Source organism: Oryzias latipes, chromosome 13 (assembly GCF_053564925.1).
Source record: "Oryzias latipes strain Hd-rR chromosome 13, Olatipes_Hd-rR_3.1".
Taxonomy (NCBI): domain Eukaryota; kingdom Metazoa; phylum Chordata; class Actinopteri; order Beloniformes; family Adrianichthyidae; genus Oryzias; species Oryzias latipes.
Genome location: NC_136249.1, coordinates 17,206,380 through 17,229,292, shown reverse-complemented (window position 1 = coordinate 17,229,292; position 22,913 = coordinate 17,206,380).

Sequence of the window (22,913 nt, the reverse complement as noted above, 5' to 3'; positions counted from 1 at the left end):
CTCATCAATAAAGTAACACAGATTATACCTCATCAATAAAGTAACACTGCTGCATCATCAAAAGAAAGAGTTTCTGCTTGGAGAAAAATAACAGACAAAGTAAACGCATGAGGTTCTATCTCGTTTCTGTTTTCATTGTGACGCATATATATATATGTTAATTGTCCAACTTAAATGAATTAATTCAATTGGTAACAACTGAATATTTTTTTCACAATTTAAACTTACATATTTATCTAACTAAATGTCATATTACTCCAATTCAATTAAATGTTTTTCCATCTTAATTTATTGTACTTCTTGAACTCTCATATCTCTAAGTTTGAGCCTGAAGATATTCTCATTTTTATAACAATAAAATGAATGAAACAAAATGTATTTAATCAATAAGACACGTACCATTTTTCCAACTTTAACATTGCACAACAAGGCAGTAGGGGTGCTATATAAACTCATTATCCTCTCCCTCCCTCTCACTCATGGTGCAGAAAGGAATTAAACATAACAGGACAAATAACTAGACAAAACACAGTAAACCAACTAAACAACTAAACACATTTGGTCAAAAACCCACACTTAAACCCAAATCCGTCCAGACAGGCAAAGGGAATGGTATCCCACAATTCCTTGCGCTGCCGATCTAACAGCAGCACCAAAGTTACACCTACTTAATTTACTTAATTTGAATGAAAGTAAAATAACTGTCTGATAACTACGTGTTATTTTTAAGCTGACCTAACAAAAAAGAAATGATTTATCTTAACTAAGGCAAATAATTAAGTTAGATCAAAGTAAAAAAGTTTATTTTTCAAACATCCATACATGGTATTATCACCCTCTCAAGGTGGAAAAAGTATTATCTGAGCTTCTTCATCCACTAAATCATCTTCAAATGGACACGCCATGCTGCTTCACCTCTCTGAAAACAAACTAACCTTCAACTAAACCTGCTCCAGACAAGGTTATGTTCAGAGCATGAGTTGCTATGGCAACTTGACATACCCTAAAACATACCTCCATTTTTGGAACCGAAATCTGAGGTTATCTGCTTCCTTAGACTCAAACTTACCGTGGTAACTAGCATAACCTGCTTTCTGGAATACCCGTGTGCCATACTATTTGTTTAATCACACCAACTTTAGCTCATCCTCAGCTCTAAAGAGACATGAAGATGGCAGTTGTTAAAGGCTGACAGGAATCAAAATGCTGTCAGAAGGGCTAAGGATCACATGACCACACAGTCTCTCAATCTCATTAGGTCACATCTTATGTAGGTTCAAAACTTTTACAGCAGTTATGAACAGAGTTGTTTCATGCAGAGTGATTACACATCCTTTTCCTTTTCCTCTGTCAGTTTGTTCCTGAAGGATTTTACAGTCTGCAGATATATTTGTTTGAAGCACTGGAACAGGTCAGCAGCGGGCTTTTGCTACACACGTTACACTTCACTGTAAATGATTTTAGGGGTCTTTGAGTGGAAAAAATAAAGAAAGGTATTCAAAGTTTTTGCACAAAATAGTGATCTTTCAGAGAAAAAAATCCCACAAACAAAAAAAAAACAGATCAATGACACATTTCTCAGTTGACCTGAAATGTTATTTCAGTGTCAAGTTTAAACGATTCAGTTCAGTTTTAAATCAGGAAAAGTTCGTTTCCACTGTTTGATTGGTTTGGTTCAAAGTATAAATCTATGTTAAAGTTTAGTCCTACAGAAGTTTTAGCAGGTATGGAGGAAGTACTTTACTTTCAAACACACCATCATCAGTTTATTCAATAAAATCCATTTTCTTGGAAATTCAAGTAAAGTTGTTTCAATCTTCTTGCGTCTCAGTTTCATTAGATGACAGTTAAGTGCAACAGGTATTTTGCATCTTCATTATCTTTTCATACATTCCTGTCAACACGAACTAACCAGGATTTAGGAGTAAGTGCGATTTTGACAGCATTCAAAAAACAAATAAACAAATCCAGATAAATTATCACAGCTGCTTACTGGATGATCTGTCTATCCTGGGTGCTGTGTCTTGATGGTTTTGGGGAACCACTAAGGGATTAAACTGCAGTTAAGTTTCCACATTGCATCATAAGAAGTCTTTGTGAAGCATGTGGACTGGTCGATCTTTGTCTTCTGCAACAACTGGTAAAAATCCTGCTCTCTAATGTCATGTTCTCTTCCATTATCATCCCAAGGTTACCAAAGACACTGATGGATTCATTCCTGATCCTATCCATCCTGGTCACTCCCAAAGAGAACCGCAACATCTTCATCTCTGCTGCTTCCAGCTCTGCCTCCTGTCTCTGCACCAAAGTTTCTAAGCCATTAACGTGGTTGCTCATGGCAGAAAATTAACTAAAATTATCTGTAATGACAGAAATATCTGGTTCTGGTTCCAGATCAAAGCACTCTGGTTCTAGAGGCCCACTTGTTTAGCAGAGAAGCAGCTTTTTCAGACACTGGTCCTCCATTCATGCAACACTAGCAAGTCTTCACTTTATTTGAAATATGAGTTATCATCTTTGGCCGATGGAATTGGTGGCAAACAAGTGTTTAGTGGATGTGCCCTGTATACGCCACAAACAGACATTGACATTCCTGTGGCAAGACAAGCTGTTCCCCCTCGTGTCTCCTACTGACGAGCGTGTTTATTTAAGCAGGAATTCATTTCAGGGAGTTCACTGCCCACAGATACTGAAGACGCTTCTAAAGACTCTAGCTGAACAGTGACATGCCGTGTGATGGGGTCTGCCCTCTGCTTCCCAGCAACCTCTGCAACGCTCAGTTGAGGAATAACAGAGGCTGCAAATGGAGCATCATTGATGTAGCTGTCAGGTAAACTGCTCAAATGAAATGAAAGCATGTGGACCAGAGAAGGATTTCATTAATGTTTGAATTCTCAAAATGTTGTTAAAAAGGAACCAACAGTTTTTCCTTTTTGAGACAAAAGGCCCATGTGGTGGAGGTGAGAGCTCTTCAGCGACAGTGTTCTGCTTTCTGGCTTTGATAATAAGTTTGAAGAAAAAGGTGGAGGGACCAGAAAGCTACCAGTACTTGTAGTATCAAGCTCTGCTGATTTGAGCAGATATGTAAGAGGATTACTGTCTGTGATATCAGTGGAGTTCCAGAGGAAGACATGAGATTTCTGAACAGGAAACGAAAGCTTGTGAGGAGGGACTGGACTCATACCTGGCATAAATGCTTTTCTGTCCATCCTGCTCTTGAAACTGCACAGGGATCGATGGAGCTGGACAATAGCCGTGGTTACATGCACAAAATATCTTTATCGGATCAATGGTCGGATTAGAATTCAACCGTGTACATGGGCCCAGAAAAACCTTGTGGTAGTGAACCTTGGTAGTGAACACTTAAATAACACATAAGGGTAATTATTATTCCGTTTATTTAAAGGTATAAAATGGTTAATGAGGGGTTAAGTGATTCAGTTGTAGCACTACTGAAGGCCCAGGTGTGTAATGCACGGTCCGCCACTGGTCACAAGCTTGCTGGAGCCTACACCAACTGGTGTTGTGTGAAGACGGGGTTCGCCCTGGACTGTTGTATGGTGCAAAAACTTTCTGAATCCTTCAGATAAAGTACTGGCCTGTCTTCTTCACAAAAAGCACAGCTGAGGGCACAACACTTGTGTTTTAAAAGAGCATGACATTTTGACCCTAAAAAACTGTTGTCCATGGTGCAATTGTGGCTTAACGCCCTCCAGGGGATTCTACTGAAACAGATGCTCAATGAAAAAGCTATGAATTGATTTTCATGTCAAATGCAGCATCTTCAGTGGAAGGTGTAAACATTTCTCTGAACAGATACTTCCATAACTGCATGTTGGGGTTGGTCTGGTTCTGGCTTCCCTCTGGCTCCATTTCCCAGCTCTCTGCTGCTCCACAGGAGGCTGATGCAGCGAGGCAGACACAGCAGTGTGCCAGCCACTGCTGCAGCCAGTACAACTCCTGGCACAGCAGGTCGGCGCTGTGCCACCTCATGCCAGCAGAGCAGATTAGAGTCACTTCACCTAACCCTGCTGTCATGCCAGACTCACCCCCTCAGTCTTTGGCCTGGGGGGTGGTGATGGTAAAAAGCCAGTTTGACCTGCCCTTTCAAACACTTATCTGTGTGTGTTTTGGAAAAAGAGCTGACTGAAGGGACAAGTCTGAAAAGATTAGGTATACTTTCTCTGCTTGGATCTGACTGCTCCATTTATACGGTTTTCCACTGCTGTGTATGAACTAGTCAACATGCGCTCTGAAGAAAACCCGCAAAAGCATCAGGTTTGATAGTCAAACACACAAAAGACTGCAGAAACTCAAAATAATCATCAAATTACAGACACTTCTCATGCTACAGTCAAACTACAGGGATTTATATGTGTCCCCGAAACAAAACCCACTGCAAAAGGTCATATAAACAATGCACATCCCTGGCTCTATGGAAGCCTAAATCCATTTTCACAGAGATATTTGTTGAAAAATTGGTTGTTTTTAATTCAGGAATAAAACAAAAACTTTTAAAATTAGATTTCAAATAAGTTAAAATCATTGACTGTACCAGAGAACTGGACTGAGTGAGTCTAACGTCACCCATAAAAAATGGTTTACTTCCTGTTCCAACCAAATTAAGTCAATTCAGTCACCATTTTTTTTATATTACGGATGCTGCCACTTGAAAGCGTACTACACAAAATCTGTCAATCAAACGTTTTGATTGTTGTATGTGGGGGCCGGCAGGCTCCACATATTTTTACTGAGGCATCTGATTGGTCAGTTTATAACTTGAATAACTTGAACAACAGAACAAAATATAATTAAAAAATGAGGATTTTCAAGAACATGAATAAACAAGTAATGGTTATTCTGACAAATAGAAGGATTGAGGAAGAGCTGTTTATTTCTCTATAGAAGTCTATGAGTTTTGGCTTTTTGGTGACAGAGGGTACTTCCTGTTTGGAACGCCAGAAAGGGGCCACTCAGTCCAGTTCTCAGACATAGTCAATGTTTGAGATAGAAAATAGTAATAGAAATTGATTACTGAGGAAAACAAACTTGTTGTTTGTAATTGTGGCTGAAAGTAATATTTGTTTGTTTTTTTTAGGAATTTTTTTCCCTTCATATTTACTCTCTGTTTTTTCTTTCACTCTTTCATAAAACATTGAAAAATGAAACTCCCCCCAGACTGACTTCCTTAGCTCCATCACTTAATCGAACCCTCCGATCACACGTTATTGCTCTTTTTTTCCACAGCTCCATTTCATTGTTTGCTTTTTCATGATGATTTCTCCACCATTCCTTTTTTTTTGCCCCAGCAGACTCTGCTCTGCATAGTTCTGTGGACTCTCACAGCCGGAGGTGATCACTCTCAAACACACATTTAGAGACGAATGAACAACTGGACCAAATTAATTCCATCAGAGATGCTGAGCAGGAGACCCTCATTTAGATGCACTTGCGTTAAATATGAACTGAGAGACATTTGTTTGAATCTGCCTAAAGTAATAGCAAACAGAAATAATAAAACAAATTACAACCAGTTGTAAATATTTATAACTCCCAAAAGTGGAGAAAGTGTTTGAAAGTGTTTTTGTTAATTTTCCCGCCTGAAAGCAAATCTCTTCTGCTGTATTTGTGTTCACACCTAATCAAAAAATATATGCAGAAATTATTGGAGTTTTAGGTCAAACTGAAAAATAAAATTCAAAATAAAATAAAAAAGGCCTATCCTAGCTGTTGTGTAAGGGCGTAGTACATACACCCTTGACAAGTTGTCAGTCTGTTCTACAATAACACTCACACCTAGGAGCAGTTTAGTGGTACCAACTAACTTATGGAGAATATTTTTGGGCTGTGGGAGGAAGCTGGCGAAAACCCACACATGAACCAGGAGAACATGCAAACTACACACATAAAAGGACCCAGCTGAGATTTGAAACAGGGCCTTCTCACTGTGCGGTCAGAGCTCTAACCAGTATACCACCATGCAGCCGGAGAGGTAGAGATGGAAAATAAATAAAATTACTTTTAAAATAAAAGAGTAATAAAAGATGTGTCTTAGTATTTTGTTGCACCTTCTTTGACTTTTTAAACTATTTGTTTTTAGTAATGAGCGGGAAACTCACAAAAACAAAGTGCGACTGCTGTGAGATGTCTGCAGGCAGCGGCCAAAGAGGTCCAGGTGAGCAGATGTGATTGGCAGATAACAGAGTCAAGACTGTGGACCTGTCAGTACAGACAGGAGCAGGAACAGGGACATAAGGAAAAGAGCCAGCTTAAACCCTTGTGCTATCTTAGATGACCCCACCCTTACATTGACGTGTTCTCCCTACCATGACAAAGGTGGATAAAGGTGGAAAGATTTCATGTAATCCATGGACACCAGTGAAGATCCCAAATCATTGAAGAAAAAAGGTTCAGCGCACTGTCTAGTGGGTTTAGATGACCCAACTCCCAATGGTAAAGTGCCTAAGATAGCACAAGGGTTACGACCAGGATCAGTCCACCAAAGATCTCACCCTTCCTTTGCTCTTCCCTGAAGCATGGCCCCTGCAGCAGAACATAGCTGGGGAGGCATAATGGGCATCTGGCAAGGGACACTGCAGGTAACAGGTAGAGTATAGGTGAGCAACAAAGACTGAAGCTCATGGAGTTCCTGATGACCCACTTCTTTAAACTGAAAATAAATTCTATAATCTAAAAACTAGTTTTAGTCTCAGGTGTTTGGAGCAATAATGAAACATGAAGCTGTCCAGGTTCTTCCATTCCTTTTTTTTCCATTTGAACACTGCCAGACAAAGACTGCAGCTTTACATTTCTTTTTAATTCACTTAATAATACCCTCCACGTATTTTGTTCTGCTGCCGTTTGGTTAAGACTAAAACAGCATATTTAATAAATACATTTTATAAACAACAAAACATGTAGTCCAAAAAAAAAAACTGCAATTACAGATAGTTTTAGAATATGGTGATTTAGCATTTACTGCTAGGACAATAATGTTTTTTTCTCTGGAAAAGTCAGTGGTTCCTTCTGCTGGATCTGTAATGTCATAAAGTCCATCTGGGTTAGATGTTCTAAAATGCAGAAGTAAAATAACCCCTTAGAATATGGACAGCAGCTTTCATCCCACATGAACTGTTCCAAAACATTAACAAGGTTGATTGAGATAATCAACATCTGCTCTGTTTTTATACGAAACATCAATATTTACTTCAATGTTCAATCTGCTTTGTCATAAGTGGAGCCAGTCATTTACCTGTTAATAAAATAGTTTGTGTTTTTTGTGACTGTACCTGACATCAAGTCTGATTTTTGACATTTTTTGCTGGAAGAGAGTTGAGTTAAAAGGTAACAGATGTTCTGTTTTCCTGTTTGAATCTGCCGTGGAGGCTCATCTGTTCTTGTCAGGTTATGGTAACCGCGCTGCAGCACAAACAGATTTTTCTTACATTAATTTTGAGGGAAATCTAAATGTCAGGATGTGGGGGGGGTTCAAAACAGACAGTGATGCTGGTTTTCTGCAGTTTTTCTTTTGTTGTTACTTCATCCCTACACACTAAGTTTAAAAACAGTCCATTATCTCTCATCATATGTGCTTTTTAGTGCTTATCGTCATGGAAGCTAATGGGCATAAATGTTTTACCATCCTGAAGTGAATCGGGGCAAAAGAATGGACTGAGGACTTCCTGACCCGGCGTGATTAGGATGATTCCAGGAAACCGGTCAACAGCCTGAATGATACATCAGTTCACTGCAGCGACTGTTTTTGTAAATCACAGCACTCCAATATCTTTTTGATGTGTTTTTCTTTTTCCATTTCTTTGTTGGAGCATCAACCAGGTGGATAAAGGTTTTGTCATTAAGATGGAGGTGTGTATTGGTGTATTGAATCCGTCATTTGTTGATCACAAACTCCAAATATATACAAAGACATATGAAAACCTGTCTGACAGGGCTGATTAAAGCCTTAGTCTTAACTGTCCTTACGGGTGGATACGGGCTGTCTGTAGGTGAAAAATGGTCAAACCTGTATGGGGCATTCACACAATATCAAGCTCGTAGACTTCTCAGTGAACCCATAGAGAGAAAATGTTTATGTGCGTTGTTCTCTACGGGCATGGGGGCATTACTTACCTACTTCACCATTATTTACCCTTACATGGCATATAACACCTAAGGGTAAATTTTATTTGATTTGATTTTGATTTTTTTATTTATTTCAAGCATTGTAGTCAAAGCAATAAAGAAATTACACATATTTATCAAACACATTACATAAATGGTGAAATGCACAGTTTAAAAATACAGAAAATAAAATAAAACAAAAAAGTCACTTAAATCACATTTGCTTAATTAAATATAGAGATAATTAACTAAAGTTAAGTAGAGCTTGATTTATTGCTTGAAAAGGAGTGGGAAGAAACAAGCTCATCTAATCCCACCCCTACTGAGTTCATTCATTTGATAGTTTTACAGTTTTTGAAAAACCGGTTCTGATCAAATAAGATTCTCTTCAAGTAACAAAATCCAGTGCTTATTGATGATTGGTTATCTTCAGAAAACATTCATTCACAATTTCAGTAAACAGTAACAGTACCGATATGTAATAATCATTGATTATCATTAGAACACAAGATCACAATAAACCAGAAATTATTGCTACACATGCAGATGAAGTAAACAAAATTGATAGCTTATTGATTGTAATTCAAACCTTTCAGTAATAATTAAAGCACATTACAATGTAATACTCATTGGTTGTAGTTAAAGAACTTTGATTATGTATTTGGAATTATTCAAACACCTGTTGATCCTTAACTCCTCTTATCTTCATATTGTGAAATCAGAGTTTCTTTATACATTTTCTTGAATATTTGGATATTTGAACATTGTTTGAGCTCATTACTTAACCTGTTCCAAAGTTTAATGCTACACACCGACACACAGAAACCTTTCTTTGTGGTTCTTATCAGTTTGATCTTGAAGTTACAACATCCCCTCAGTCTGTAGCCTCCTTCATTTTCTAAGAACTGTTTTTGGATATTGAATAGAAATGATTTCCCACTAGCTCTGTATAAAAGTTGCGCAGTGTAAAAATCCACAAGGTCATACGGTTTTAAAGGTCTAGATTGATAAAATAGATTGTTTGTATGATCAAGATATCCGGCTTTATGTACAATTCTGACGCTCGATTTTGAAGTAAAAAGAGAAGATGTAGTGAGCTTTTGTTATTAAATTCTATACAGTAGGTGAAATATGGTAGTAGTAAAGAACAGTATAATAAATATCTACTGTTGTATTCTAATATATGTTTAGATTTATTTATGATTGAAATACTTTTTGAGACTGTAGTTTGTATGTGTCTGATGTGTGGCTTCCAAATTAGTTTGTCATCGATAAAAACTCCTAAGAATTTGATTTCTGTAACACTTTAAAATTAAGACTTTATTTATGTTAATTGAGAGCTCTTTATTTGCATTGTAGTTTCCAAAAAACATCACTTTGGTTTTATCTAAGATAAAGATAATTTGTTGTAATCCATCCATAATTTTATTTTGTTTAACTCTGTGTTCACCACCTTGATAAGTTCCCTATGATTGTCTGTAGAATGGAATATGTTTATGTCATCAGCAAATACTGTGAGTTTCATAAGCTTTGAAACATAGAATATATCATTTATGTAAATATTGAATAGCAGCAGGCCCAGAATTTATCCTTGTGGGACACCACAACTTATCTCTTTGGTTTCTGATGTAAATTCATCAATCTTGACTAATTGTTTTCTTCCCAGTTTTCTTATCCCATACACTTCCAGTTTGTCAAGTAGGATGTCATGATTGAGAGTGTCAAATGCTTTTTCAATGAAAATTCCAGCTGCATATTTCTTTTTGTCCAGAGCATTTGTTATTTCCTCCACAGCATCAATAATAGCCAATGAGGTTGATTTGTTTTCTCTAAAACCATATTGGTTTTCATTTATAATGTTATATTTATCAATAAATGAAACCAATTTATCATTAAATATTTTTTCAAAAATTTTTGAGAATTGTGGAAGAAGAGAAACAGGTCTATAGTTTGTAAATTGGAGTTTGTCTCCACTCCTATAGACAGGAATCACTTTTGCAATTTTCATTTGGTTTGGGAATCTCCCAGTTCGTGATGATAAGTTACATATGTATGTTAAAGGCTTAGAGATACTATTAATTACCAATTAATACTATTAATAATGGTGAAGTAGGTGAGGCGCAGGCATGTCGTACAGATTTTTCATTTTTCAACCCCCTCAAATCCTGTGAACTGCACCAGGATCCCGTTATTGCTGTCTACATAAGTGCATACTCTTTGCTTGTGGCCTGACTGTTAGAAATGAGAACATTAGACAATCAGTGTAGTTTGTGTGGACCTCAGGCGTCCTACGGTGACTTACATATCACGTGCACACACTGTGCGTGCAGCATTCAAGTGCAGTCAGTAAGGGACCAGTACTCACACCTTACTGACGACTAGATTGGGACGTAAGCAGACTGTACAATGGCATCACCCTGTCATGTGTGCATTCTACCTCCATTAGCCCTCACAAATGCTTCACAATACACTTACCACACGCACAAAAATGCATGTACGTTTCTCTGAACTAGATGTCATCTCGGGGGCAACTTTTACTCTAAAACCTTACGTTCCATTTTCATGAAATCCCCTGAGGTGGCTGTATGCGGCTCAAGGGAACTGCAAGACAATCCTGCGCTCCCCTTAAGATGCAGCCACTCCTCTCTATGACCCTCCACAGACCTGGACAACTCAAAAACCTACAGAACCACAAAGAATCAACGCCCTACCATTCTGGTGCTTGAGGCTAAAGCGTAGGCTATTTACTTGGAAAGTTTGAGTTCAGACAGAAGAGTTTGTGTCAGCTTCCGCTGGCAAGGCTGCCTCTTAACTTAAATCATTTGAGAATGCAGGAATCTTTGTCCCAAAAAAAATTCCACATCACTATCCGCCCACCAATCGTGTTTTACAGAAGGCTTGAGATGGTTCTTCTGAATTTGCTAAAAACATTATAGTTTACAGACTGTTTGTTAAATTTGTTTGTGTTTTACTTTGTGTTTTTTTTTTCATTTTCCAGATTCAGTTTAATTTACTTGTATAAATTTACATTACGTTACGTTGAAATTACTTTTACATGTGTAAAGTTCTTACAAAATTTGAAATAGGGGGAAACTTCAAAAAGATTTTCTTTTTGCTTGTATGACTCTGCTTCTGTAGTTTAGCTTAACTGATTAGTGACAAAAACAAAGTGCTTGGTGTTCATGTTACAGTGCGTCAGATCTTAAGACATACTAAGGATCAATTAACTGTGTTTCACTGTAAATGAAACAAGTTGCCTTTTCATGTCAGATGACAGCACCACCAGCAGTCTGCTGTAGCACACAAACATTGGCTGCTGTTTGCTTCAATCTTTCAGACCCGTTCACTCAAAAAACAGTTTAATTATGGAGTTTTACAGCTGTGATTACCACAGCCGAGGAGCAGCAAGCTGCAATATTAGTTCATCTATTCTCTTCCTCTTCTCCTCTCCTGCTCTGTAGCTCTGCTCTTTTCTTCTGTATCGATTTTTCCTGGGGCTACGGCGAGCTGAGCTGTGGAGCAATATTGAGCGAATGAGTGGTCATTCTTACATCTTATATTAGACGTGCTTTTAAAGCCAGCACCCTACCGTGCAAATGGAGCACACGCGTGTGGCCAAATCCTCCTTTGGCCAAGTGGCAGTTAACATGGCGTCCTACTGGGCAACTGATAGTGAAATTGACTGGGAGTGACACAATAGTGGAGTAAAGACTGTGTTTGTGTACGACAGCGTTCTGAAAGTCTGTTCATTAGTGGGAAGTTATGATCGCTGTCCGATTTGCTGAAGTTCAGGTGACAGACATGAGCATCTCCATGCATGATTGTGTAACTGTGTGTAGGACTGCGCTGTGCTGTGGATGGCAGGTGGGGTGCAACAAGGGCAGTTTTAATTTTAAAACTCAGTGGAGTAGAGATAGTTCTAATTTGCTGTGGCTTCCCAAGTGGCCTGGCATAATGGACTGAAAATAGGCTCTGAATTAAAGGTAGAGCCTCCCAAACAGCCCCAAATGGACTGAGTGTCAAAGCTCTGCAAAGCACTGAACCACGCACCAACCAGCATGGATGAGCTGAATCCCACCATCAGCAGTGAGGCTGCAATGGCCTTTTATTGATAATAATGCCAGACCACAATGAACACACATACATTATCTTTGTTTGTGTGTTTTTAAAGCATTAAGGAGCAACCAATCAAATGTTTTCTAATTAAAAGGAGGAATGGGTTTTTTCAAAGTTGCCCGTCCCTCGGTTGTCGAGGATGTTTCATAATTAGTGTTTAATTTCTCCCTCTAAATATTGTTGGTTTCTAATGCACTGAATATTAAATTGAATGCTGCAGAATCTTAAGTGTACTTGATTTAAATGTGTGCCTCCATGAAAGGGGCTTAATGGAACAATTATTTACAAGCTGGCACACAAATCCAGTTAAATACAGGAGAAGAGTGCATGTTAGAGGAGCAAACCTGCTTTTCCTGTTTTGAGATGCTGCACGAATGCAGCGCATTTCAGTGAGTTATTGAATCTTCAGGGTCTTCATCATCCCTACTGGACTGCAATAAAAACTTACTAACAATCTCACCCTGCGAGAGGATTTTAGCAGTGATTTGAATTCTCTCTTTTTGCTCAGACAGTAAATTATCTTCATTATCCTTAAAGCCTTTCTGTGGGATGTAAGTCATCTGTTATTGTCTATCACTGTTAGGAATTAATTACAGTGTGTATTGAAAAATCCACCAAATGATGCGTCAGCACTGTCTCCCCCCTCCTCTGCCTGATAAAATTTGCATCATTATTTTTTGACGGTTGCTGTCTCATTTCTAGGTAAAAGGGAATAACATGACAACACTTGGTCTCACTGACCAAACAGAATACTTTAATGGAATCGGTTCCTCCCATCATCCAGAGACTTCCATGTTAGGCAAACAGGTTTCAGTTCTGTACCACATTGAAGCTTTAGTCCCAACTGTCCTCACAGGTGGATACGGGCTGCCTTCAGGTAAAAAAAAATTGTCATACCAGCATGGGGCATGCGGGTGCCCTGGACAAAATATTGAGGTCTTATGAACCTGTACAGAGAAAATGCCCCTTTTTTTACTATGGGCATGCTGCGGACGATAGTGAACATTCATACAACACATAAACCTTAAGTAAGGGGAAGTAGGTGAGATGCAGGTGTGTCATACAGATTTTTCTTATTTTTCAACCCCCAAATCCTGTGGACAAGGAGCCTGTTAGTGATGGTCATGCTCTTTGCATGTAGCCTGGTTGTTAGAAATGAGGACATTAGGAAATCATAGTGTAATTTTATAGTAATCCTACAGGTCTCTAACAGGCATGAATACATCACGTGCACATCCCGTGCATGTGGCATTCTCATGCAGTCAGTAAGAAGTCAGTACCCAAAACTCACTAAAAACTAGACTGTGGCGTAAGGACACTGAACAACAATAATACCCATTTATCTTAAGTGTGTTCAACCATTGGCCCTTACAAACATTTCACGATACAGTTACCACAAACACAACAATGCCTGTACGTTTCTCTGAAATAGATGGCAAATGTTAGTGTAAAAAACATACTTTCCATTTTCACGACGTCCCTTGAGGTGGCAGTACGAGCCACAAGGGAACTGCAAGACTTTTATTAAGCTTTTCTTAAAATGCAGCTGCTCCTCTCTAAGACCCTCCACAAGCCCACAGAACCTCTAAGACTCAACCCCCTCCCATGCAGGTGCACGTGGCTAAGGCATAACCTGTTTTCTTGCATGGGTCAACCTTCTGAATCGGTGCATGTGACTAAGGCTTAAAGTATGCTCTGTGTGAATAAGGGACACGGTCAAAGGGCTTCATGAGATATGCTCTTGAGGTCCTTAGATGACACTCATTGACATGAACCAAACCAATTTTGGACATCATTCATCTCCTTCCGTTTCGTCCCTTACGGGATCTGAGCTTATCCCGGCCACTTACAGACAAAGGCAGGGGACACCCTGGACAGGTGGCCAGTCTGTTGCAGGGCCACATATAACACACCCATTAATTCTCACACTCACACCTATGGACAATTTAGAGTTGCCAATTGACCTATGCACCATGTTTTAGGACAGTGGGAGGAAGCCAGAGACCCCAGAGAGAACCCACGCATGCACAGGGAGAACATGCAAACTCCAAACAGAAAGGTCCCCCATTGATGTTCTGTTTCAGGTCCCCCAGCCAGGATTTGAACCAGGGGCCTTCTTGCTGTGAGGCAAGAGTGCTAGCCACTTCACCAACATGCAGCCCTGGTTAACTACCAGAAAATTCCTGCTGGAAAACACAATCTGCCGCACCATCTGCAGATGACAACTAAAGCCCCATCGTGCACAAGAGAAGCTTTAGGATGAAAATTCTCAATGGCCACTTCTGTGTCCTGTGGACAAAGATGCTCAGAATGTTCTGTTTCAAAGCAGACAAGTGTTTTATACTTAGACAAGCCTGTATTGAACGATCCTGATGATAATCACGAACACCATGTCCTCTGGCTACGTATGTGCAAAAGAAATGGGCAGTTTGCATTTTTAAGGAGGAACTGTGGATACTAAAAGGTAAGTAGAGGTTTTAGAGTAACACATTCTCCCCCGTAGATGATATTTGTTTCAGGAAAATCCTTATGTATTACAGGAAAACAAAAATCACTAACACAGTTGACTTCATCCTGTAGACCAGGAGCTGAAATGTTCCACCTTAGGTTTAAAATTTTCAACTATAGAAAAGATTTGGTGACTCTTAAAAAAAAAAAAAAAGTTAAAGACCGCCAGCTTAAACTATTGAAAACCTGTATCAGGTAAGTAGAAACAGACTTGTTCTGGATTTTTGAATTCTACTTTTTAAACATTTTTATTATTATTAAAAGCTGAAGACGGTTTTAAACCTGTGTCCCAGTGCCTGATATTTCTGATCCCTAACAATGAGAGTGAATGTTTTTTGTTCTTACTCTCATTATCATTTCAAAAAAAATCTTTATAAAACATTCAAGCTGAGTCTGTTTATGACAACAGATGTATCTGTCATTTGTATTGATCATCAGACATGTTAGCTCTGGTGATCAGTTGATTACTGCTTTAAGAAACGCATTCTTGAATAAAACTGGAAAAAATTATGACAGTGCAGCAGCTCAGCAATGTTTGTTTTGATTGAACAGAAGTAACTGTAATTTGGTTTGTCAGTTTGACATTCAGGACATAAAATACACAGATACAAGAAGACATGTGGTTAGACAAACTCTGAATGATGGATAACGTCTTGTAGTAAATACAGCTACATGAATACCTGTCCAAACCAATGTGATCAAACATCACTGCAACCACGTTTATTCAGCATGTAAAGCAGAGGGCACTAACAGACGCACCACAGTTCCAGTTCAGACCCCAACAAACACATGAAACTGAATGTAATAAAAGATAATTCAATGGAGCGCTGCCACTTGAACTGGAGTAGCTTTTGAAGTCTTTAAGGTAAGAGTTAAGCCGGGCCAGTTCTGGCGCCTAACTAATGATTAGAGTGTGGCGTAAAGACACCAACAGTATCACTCGTATCCCACGGTTTGTGTGCAACTTTCATTGTCCTTATGAATACTTTACTATACACTTACCACACGCACGACAATGGTATATTCCGTTTTCATAGCTTCCCTTGAGGTGGCTGCACGACCCTCTAGTGAATTTCAAGAAACATCTACGGTCCCTTTAAGATGCAGTCGCTCCTCTCTATGACCCTCCAGGGACCTGGACAACCCAAAAACCCACAGCACCTGCACGGGTCTACACCTGCATGGGTGAATATGACAAAGGTTTCAGCAGCTGTGCCTTCTGCCAACCTGACAGCTAAATTAAAACGCCATTTAAAAGCGTTAACACACTTCTGCTGCAAATGAACAATTCACTTCTGTGGTTGATTGTGACACAGCCAGGCAAATGTTCAGTTTCAATGGGGTAGCTGACTTTAGAAAGGATCTAATTTCCCTTCAGGTCTGAAAAAAACCCTTTGGTTTGATTTTCAATTAAAACAGATTATGTCAGAAAGGTCCAGAAACAAAGTTTCAAACTACAGTTTAAAAGTATTTTTATTTTATCTGTTCAGACATAATCTATCCATTCAACTATTCCTCCATCAATCCATCCATTAATGTTCTAATTCCCCCTCTATACCATGCAGGGACATGGGGGGATGCTAGAGCCTATCCCAGGAAAGCAAAGACAGATTCTCTGTGGACAGTTCATTAATCCATTGAAGGGCTGTGAAGGTACAGTTATCTCTAAATAATTTTAACGGAAAATCTTAACTGACTGACAAAAAAAAAGTTTAACCCCCAATAGTAAAAACACTTCAAACAATATGTCAATACAGGCAGTGAAACTAAAGTACACAATACACTTATTTTTTAATGACAATAATATAAAAAGCAAAGTATTTAATAGATAAGTTTTAGTTCAAAAATACACAATTTACATCCTTTATAGTGCAACTACCATCTGAGCAATACCATTCATGCAGTTTTTTTTCAGCAAAACCATTAATATAAACTGAAATCCATGAAAATATTTGACCAAACCAAAAAAAGAGGGGTCTTCCAGTTATATAATTAAAAGAGAGTACATTTAAGTCTAAACTCCATTTTAATTTTACTTAAAGAAATTGGTCTAGAATTTTCTAGGCCTTTTTCTGAGGTTTCATAAAAAATATCAGCACCAAAAAAGTCATAAAATACATTTTCCTCCATGAAATTTTTTCAGCTTTTTTAAAGAACCTCTAACCTCCAGCAGGCCCAAACAGACCTGAGGAAAAAGAAAAAAAGATTTTTGCTGAAACAAATGAAAATATAAATAAGGTATCTCTTTCAGTCCTTTGTGTGTTCATTACATTTTGTGAGGTTGTCTTCAGTCAGCAACATTGTGTTGTTTTCATATATGAATTTTTAATCACTAATGTGTGTGTGTGAGTTTAATCTGTTTTCTGCCTCCTTCTTACCCTTCAAATGTCCTCTGAACAAAGTCTGTCACTTCTCTGTAGCCTGTTAGTGTTCGTTCATCTGCTGGATCAGCTCTTTCTGGTCCCCAGTCTGCTGCTGTTTCCCAATAAACTAAAGTGGCTGGCTCGCTGGCTCCAAACTGTCAACACATGGACGGAATCAATCAACAACTCCAATCAACTTTAATGGAAAACAGCTCTCAGTTTAACACAAAGTTGTGTCTCCTTTTCTAAGAGTGAGAAAATACTGTATATGCAGAACCCTTTAAACGTACCATAGCATCCAATGTTTCACTTGTGTTTTTTGTAATTACCATCCTCACTAGTACCTTTTGACATTTACAGACATCCTACTGTACCCAAGCTTCTTATAAATGGACACAATATATCAACTCCCAAACTCCCAAACCATCAAATCGGAGAATAATTTAACGAAACATTTCAAATCCAAATTATATAACCCAATATTTTAATAATTCAGAAAAGAAACAAAGACAAACTAAATATTTAAAACTCCCCATTCCTCTGAAAGCCAAGTCCACTTTAAAACCTTTTCAGGTATTTACCCTTCCAAGGAATTACTTAGAAAATGGTTTGGAATTCCTGAAATTTTTTTTTTTTTCGTCATGTGGATATTGAAACAACTGAGCATCTTTTCTTTGAATGTTTTATTCTAAAGTCTTTTGGAATAGTTTACATTATTGGCTTTTCCCCAAGATTCCACGTTTACTTTTCTATAAAGGACATCATTTTTGGGAATATAAACTTGCTATGGAACTCCAAAGTATCATATGTAATTTGCAGCTTTTTGATAATAATAAGTTAAGAATCATTAAAATATCTATGTAACACCTTTTTATTTTTTTATTTTAACATTTTTTATTCAAATTTGTATTTTTTCCGTATTATTGTTGTAATTTTTTATTTTATCTTGCATTTGTTGTTTGTATATGTCGTTTACATTTTTCTATACTTGTCATAATTGTAAGTTATTGAACATCTTATACAACTGTGACAAATTGTAAACCTCAAGTGTTTTTTCAATGAAAAAACAAAAACAAAACCTTTTGACTGTTTAACAGATTATGTGAATGAATATAATGTACATTACCAGCTGAAAGTTCAGTAGGGACTCAATAAAACTATAAGCAGGCAGATATGCCGGAGAATACAGGGTCAGTCCATGAGTAGAGCAATGATATATGGAAAACATGTTGACACAGTGTCCTGGAGTTACCCAACCCTGATTCACTGTTTGATGCTAAAAACAACCAGTCTCAGAGCTGCATGAGGTTGATATGGCAAGGTAAACAGACAGAACAATGAAGACAAAGCATTCAGTGGCAAAAATGTGTTTACAGGTAAAGTGTTAAAGGCTTTTTGGCACAAACAACATACAGTACTGTAGCTAGGTATTACATGGATAAATGGCTGTGGGAGTCACACTAAAACTCAAGAGCCCTGGACAAACATAGGGCAATGAAGAGATGAGGGTCTCACAAAAAAATTATGTAGCATGGTGTGGAGCACTTGAACATTGCAATGTAAAAAGTAAGAAATGCAGCCAAACCTACGTAAAGATACAAGATGTGTTGAAGTTCAATTGAAGAAAAAGACAAATGGCCATAGTTCCAGTAACAGAAAAAAATCAGAGTTCAGCCGATGTGCATAGCAGGGATCAATAGCTCTACAGATGAGGCTTGATCATGTCATCTTGCTAAATAGCAAGCAGAATGTGCTGCAATGGGCTTAAAAACAGCTTTTCTTGAAATTTAAAGTATTCTCTGAAATCCTTTACTTTAATGACAGAATAATTTTCACAATAACAGCTGCAGAAAGTGGGCCTCCATTGTTTTTCTGAAGCTGGATTACACTCAAAAAATCATCACACAACACAAGCACACACTCATACATGAGCAGGGCAGTCACCAATGAACCCCCAGCCTATCCCTTGTGGGCAGGGACAGCAGCTGGTGTGGGGTGGTGGTTGTGTCCTCACCACATTGGCTCCTTGGTCCCAGGGGACCCCTGTCCAATCCCTGAGGGTATTCCCTTTAATTAAGGAATTGAAGATCATGTTACATCTGAATTGGTGGTGGTGTGTGTGTGTGGAGGCTGGTTTTTGGTCCATTCTGGATCTTCATTTATATCTGTGTGTCTACTAAGGTGTTACTAAGGTTATATGTGTGCTTATCTGTCTGAGTGTGAATATGTGAGTGTATGAAGGCCAACTGTATAACAAAATCATAGGCTTCTAAATGATTAGTCTCTGCTGGATAGAAGAAATTAGTTAAAAAAATCTAAGTTAGTATGCTCCTCCCATGAAGGTACAGATCATAAATCCCTTTCCTGGTGGTTAAAGGTTGCGCCATGAAGGGAGCAGAGTTGCCATCAGTGTATGAATGTGTTTGTGTGTGTACGGGACTTTGGGCCTATATCAATGTAGAAAAGTGCTATAGATATATATTTTTCTGTCCCTAACAACACATGTTATACTACAGCAGGATATTTAAGTCAAAACTCTTAATCTCAAACTGGTGTACAGCTTAATCTTGAATATCTAAACTGTTGCCAACGACAGGAAATTCATGACTCTCTTCAAACATCTGTAACCTTTCAATCATTAATACAATTAACGTAATTTTGACGGATTCTGAAGCTGAGAAAAGCAGTTTGTACCAGGAAGTGCTGCATATCAATGTAAAACTGTTTTTCCTGACTTCAAAATCAGTTAGAATTTTGCTAATTGTGTAAACAGTTGAAGAGTTATAATAATTCAAAGAATGTCAAGACTGGAGCTACAGCTCTGGGGAATATTCCAGAAAGCAGGTTATGCTAGTTACCACGGTAAGTTTGAGACTAAGGAAGCGGATGACTTCAGCTTTGATTCCAAAAACAGAGGTATGTTTCAGGGTATGTCAAGTTGCCACAGCAACTCATGCTCTGAACATAACCTGGTCTGGAGCAGGTTTAGTTGAAGGTTAGTTTGTTTTCAGAGGTGAATCAGCATGACATGTCCATTTGAAGATGATTTAGTGGATGAAGAAGCTCAGATAATACTTTTTCCACCATGAGAGAGTGATAAGACCACATATGGATGTTGGAAAGTTAAACTTTTTTACATTATTCTAACTTTATTATTTGCTTCAGTTAAGATAAATAGTTTTTTGAGTTCAGTCAACTTAAAGATAACACGTAGTTATCAGACGTGTATTTTACTTTCATTCAAATTAATTAACTTTGGTGCTGCTGTTAGATCAGCAGCGCAAGGAATTGTGGGATACCATTCCATTTGCCTGTCTGGACAGATTTGTGGAGGTTTTTGTCTAACGTTTTGTCTAATGTTTACCGGTATTTTTTTAGCTGTTACTGTGTTTTGCCGAGTTATTTTACCCTGTTCTTAAGTACACTGTACTGTACTGTAAAAGAAAGCGTTACCAAGATATGAGCACCTTGGATGGAGTCAAAAACGGAGCTGAGGAGGGGTAAAGAATATTCATCTTTTATAGTGATTTGATTAAACTCCCGATAATCGATACATGGTCTCAGGGACTTGTCTTTTTTCTCCACAAAAAAAAAACCCAGCCCCAGCGGGAGATGAGGAGGGACGGATGTGCCCAGAAGCAAGCGCCTCTTGGACATATTTCTCCATGGCAACTTTCTCTGGACCAGATAGGTTGAATAACCTACCTTTGGGTAACGTTGCACCATCTAGTAACTGGATGGAGCAGTCGTAGGGTCTATGGGGAGGAAGAGAACTGGCTTTGGATTTACTGAACACATAGCTGAGGTTGTGATAACACTCGGGAACGTTACTGAGGTCAATGTCTTCCGACTGACCGCTAGGGGAGTTATTAATGGTAGGGACCGCTGAGCGAAGGCAATTGGCAAGGCAAAACTCACTCCAGTTGATAATGCAATGATTGGTCCAGTCGAACTGGGGATTGTGTTTTCTAAGCCATGAGACACCTAAAACTACAGGATTTTGAGGGGTGTGAGTAACGAAGAATTGAACCTCTTCCCTGTGGTTACCAGAGGTGATAAGTAATAGGGGCTTAGTACGATGAGTTATGAGGGAGAGGTGTTGCTCTCTCCGCACGGTGGGGGGGTTCATATTACACCTGAGCCGGGGGTGTTCGTGTCCCTGGGGGGTGGGTCCTGGTCCTTGCCCCTGAGCGCTGGGCCCCGCCAAACTTCCAACATGGCCGAGCCTGGTCGGGCCATATTTATAACACCCCTTGTGGGCCACCCTTTTTTCCCCGGGGTTCCCCCCTCCTGGGTGGGGGCGGTGGGCCCCTGCCTTGCTCCTCCCTGGACCAACCGTGGGCCGGGTGGGTGGCTGCCTGGAGTGCGGAGCGGGTCTCCCTTGGGGGGTCCTGGCTCGTACCTGCGGTTGGGGCGGGGGGATGCCCGGAACTCCTGGGTGGTGGTGGGGTGCTCGTCTGGGGCTGTGGGCGTCCTTCTCCGGTGGGGCCCTGCGTTGGGCCTGAGTTTCGCCTCTACTGTTGAAGTTCTTTGACTTATCACTCTTAAACTGTTTTCTCAATTAAGAAAAACTCCAACAGATTCTGAATCTGAGAAAAAGAAGCTTTGTGATGATATGCAACACTTTAAGATAGTCGTTTAGACATCTGCACGACCCTGCTTTGCCTTTGACTATAGAGAATCTATTGGATGGACCTATGTTGTATAAATGGTCAAAGAGTTATGGTAGCTCAAAGAGTGTGTGTTATTTTGTGTTCGCCAGAGACAGCTCTTTTATCAAAGAGTTATAGCAAACACATGAAGACCACATGACTCTTGGAGTGAAAGTAAGAAGTCACCACAGATTATGTCATAAGATTCTGTACCTGGCAATAAGTAAATCTGGCAGGTTGAGTCATTAGTTAACTGAAAACAACAAAAACTGCAGGATATAATGAACAGTCTGCTTTGTTACAGTTAGGCTGTAGGTTTGCCAACAGTAGCATTATCATCAGTGCTAACTGTTGTTGACACTCAGCAGCTGTGGCAGCAGGTGCTGTGGTCTGATGCTTATCTTGAGACAATGGTGTGTGTCATTTGCAAAGGTACATATGAGGATCACACATTACTTTCATGTGATATTTCACAGCAGGGGGAGTTGGAGGTTTAGTATGACTTGTCCGTCCCTGGAAAGAATAAATTACAACTTAAAGGCAGGAAGGAGAACATTTATTAGGTAGCACTTCAGTCTTTAGGATAAAGCTGTGCATCAGACCTATTGGGGAACACTCAACATCAGAAGTCCAAGTGTTGGAATGGTCCTTTCTCCCTTTCAGTGAGCAGAAAAGCAGGTATAACTCCCATTAAAAACATAAAGCTGTTTTCAATCCTTTAACACCAGGGGGGTATTCCAGAAAGCAAGATTAAACTACCCTGACTTTAACCCTGAACTCTGGCTGAAATCCCCCTGAACTTGCTTACATTGGGTATGTTGGTTCCAAAAAACCTGATATGAGTTAGCATAATTACGCTCGACTTGGTAACCCTGGGTTAATGTGTGTGCACGGCAAGTACATAAAGGAATTCTCAATGGATCCGGTGTCACCATGGAAACCATGGAAACGCGTGGAGAAAAAAAGATACAATCAAGTAAGACGTAGTCTTAGATTTAAATGACGGCGTATGAAGATTATACGTCCATCAAAAAAGTAATACGGCTGCATCAGCAGCAGCAAAGGAGTTTCTGCTTGGAGAAAAATAACGGACAGAGTAAACACACGAGTTTCTGATCTTATTTCCAATTACATTGTGATGTATATATATATA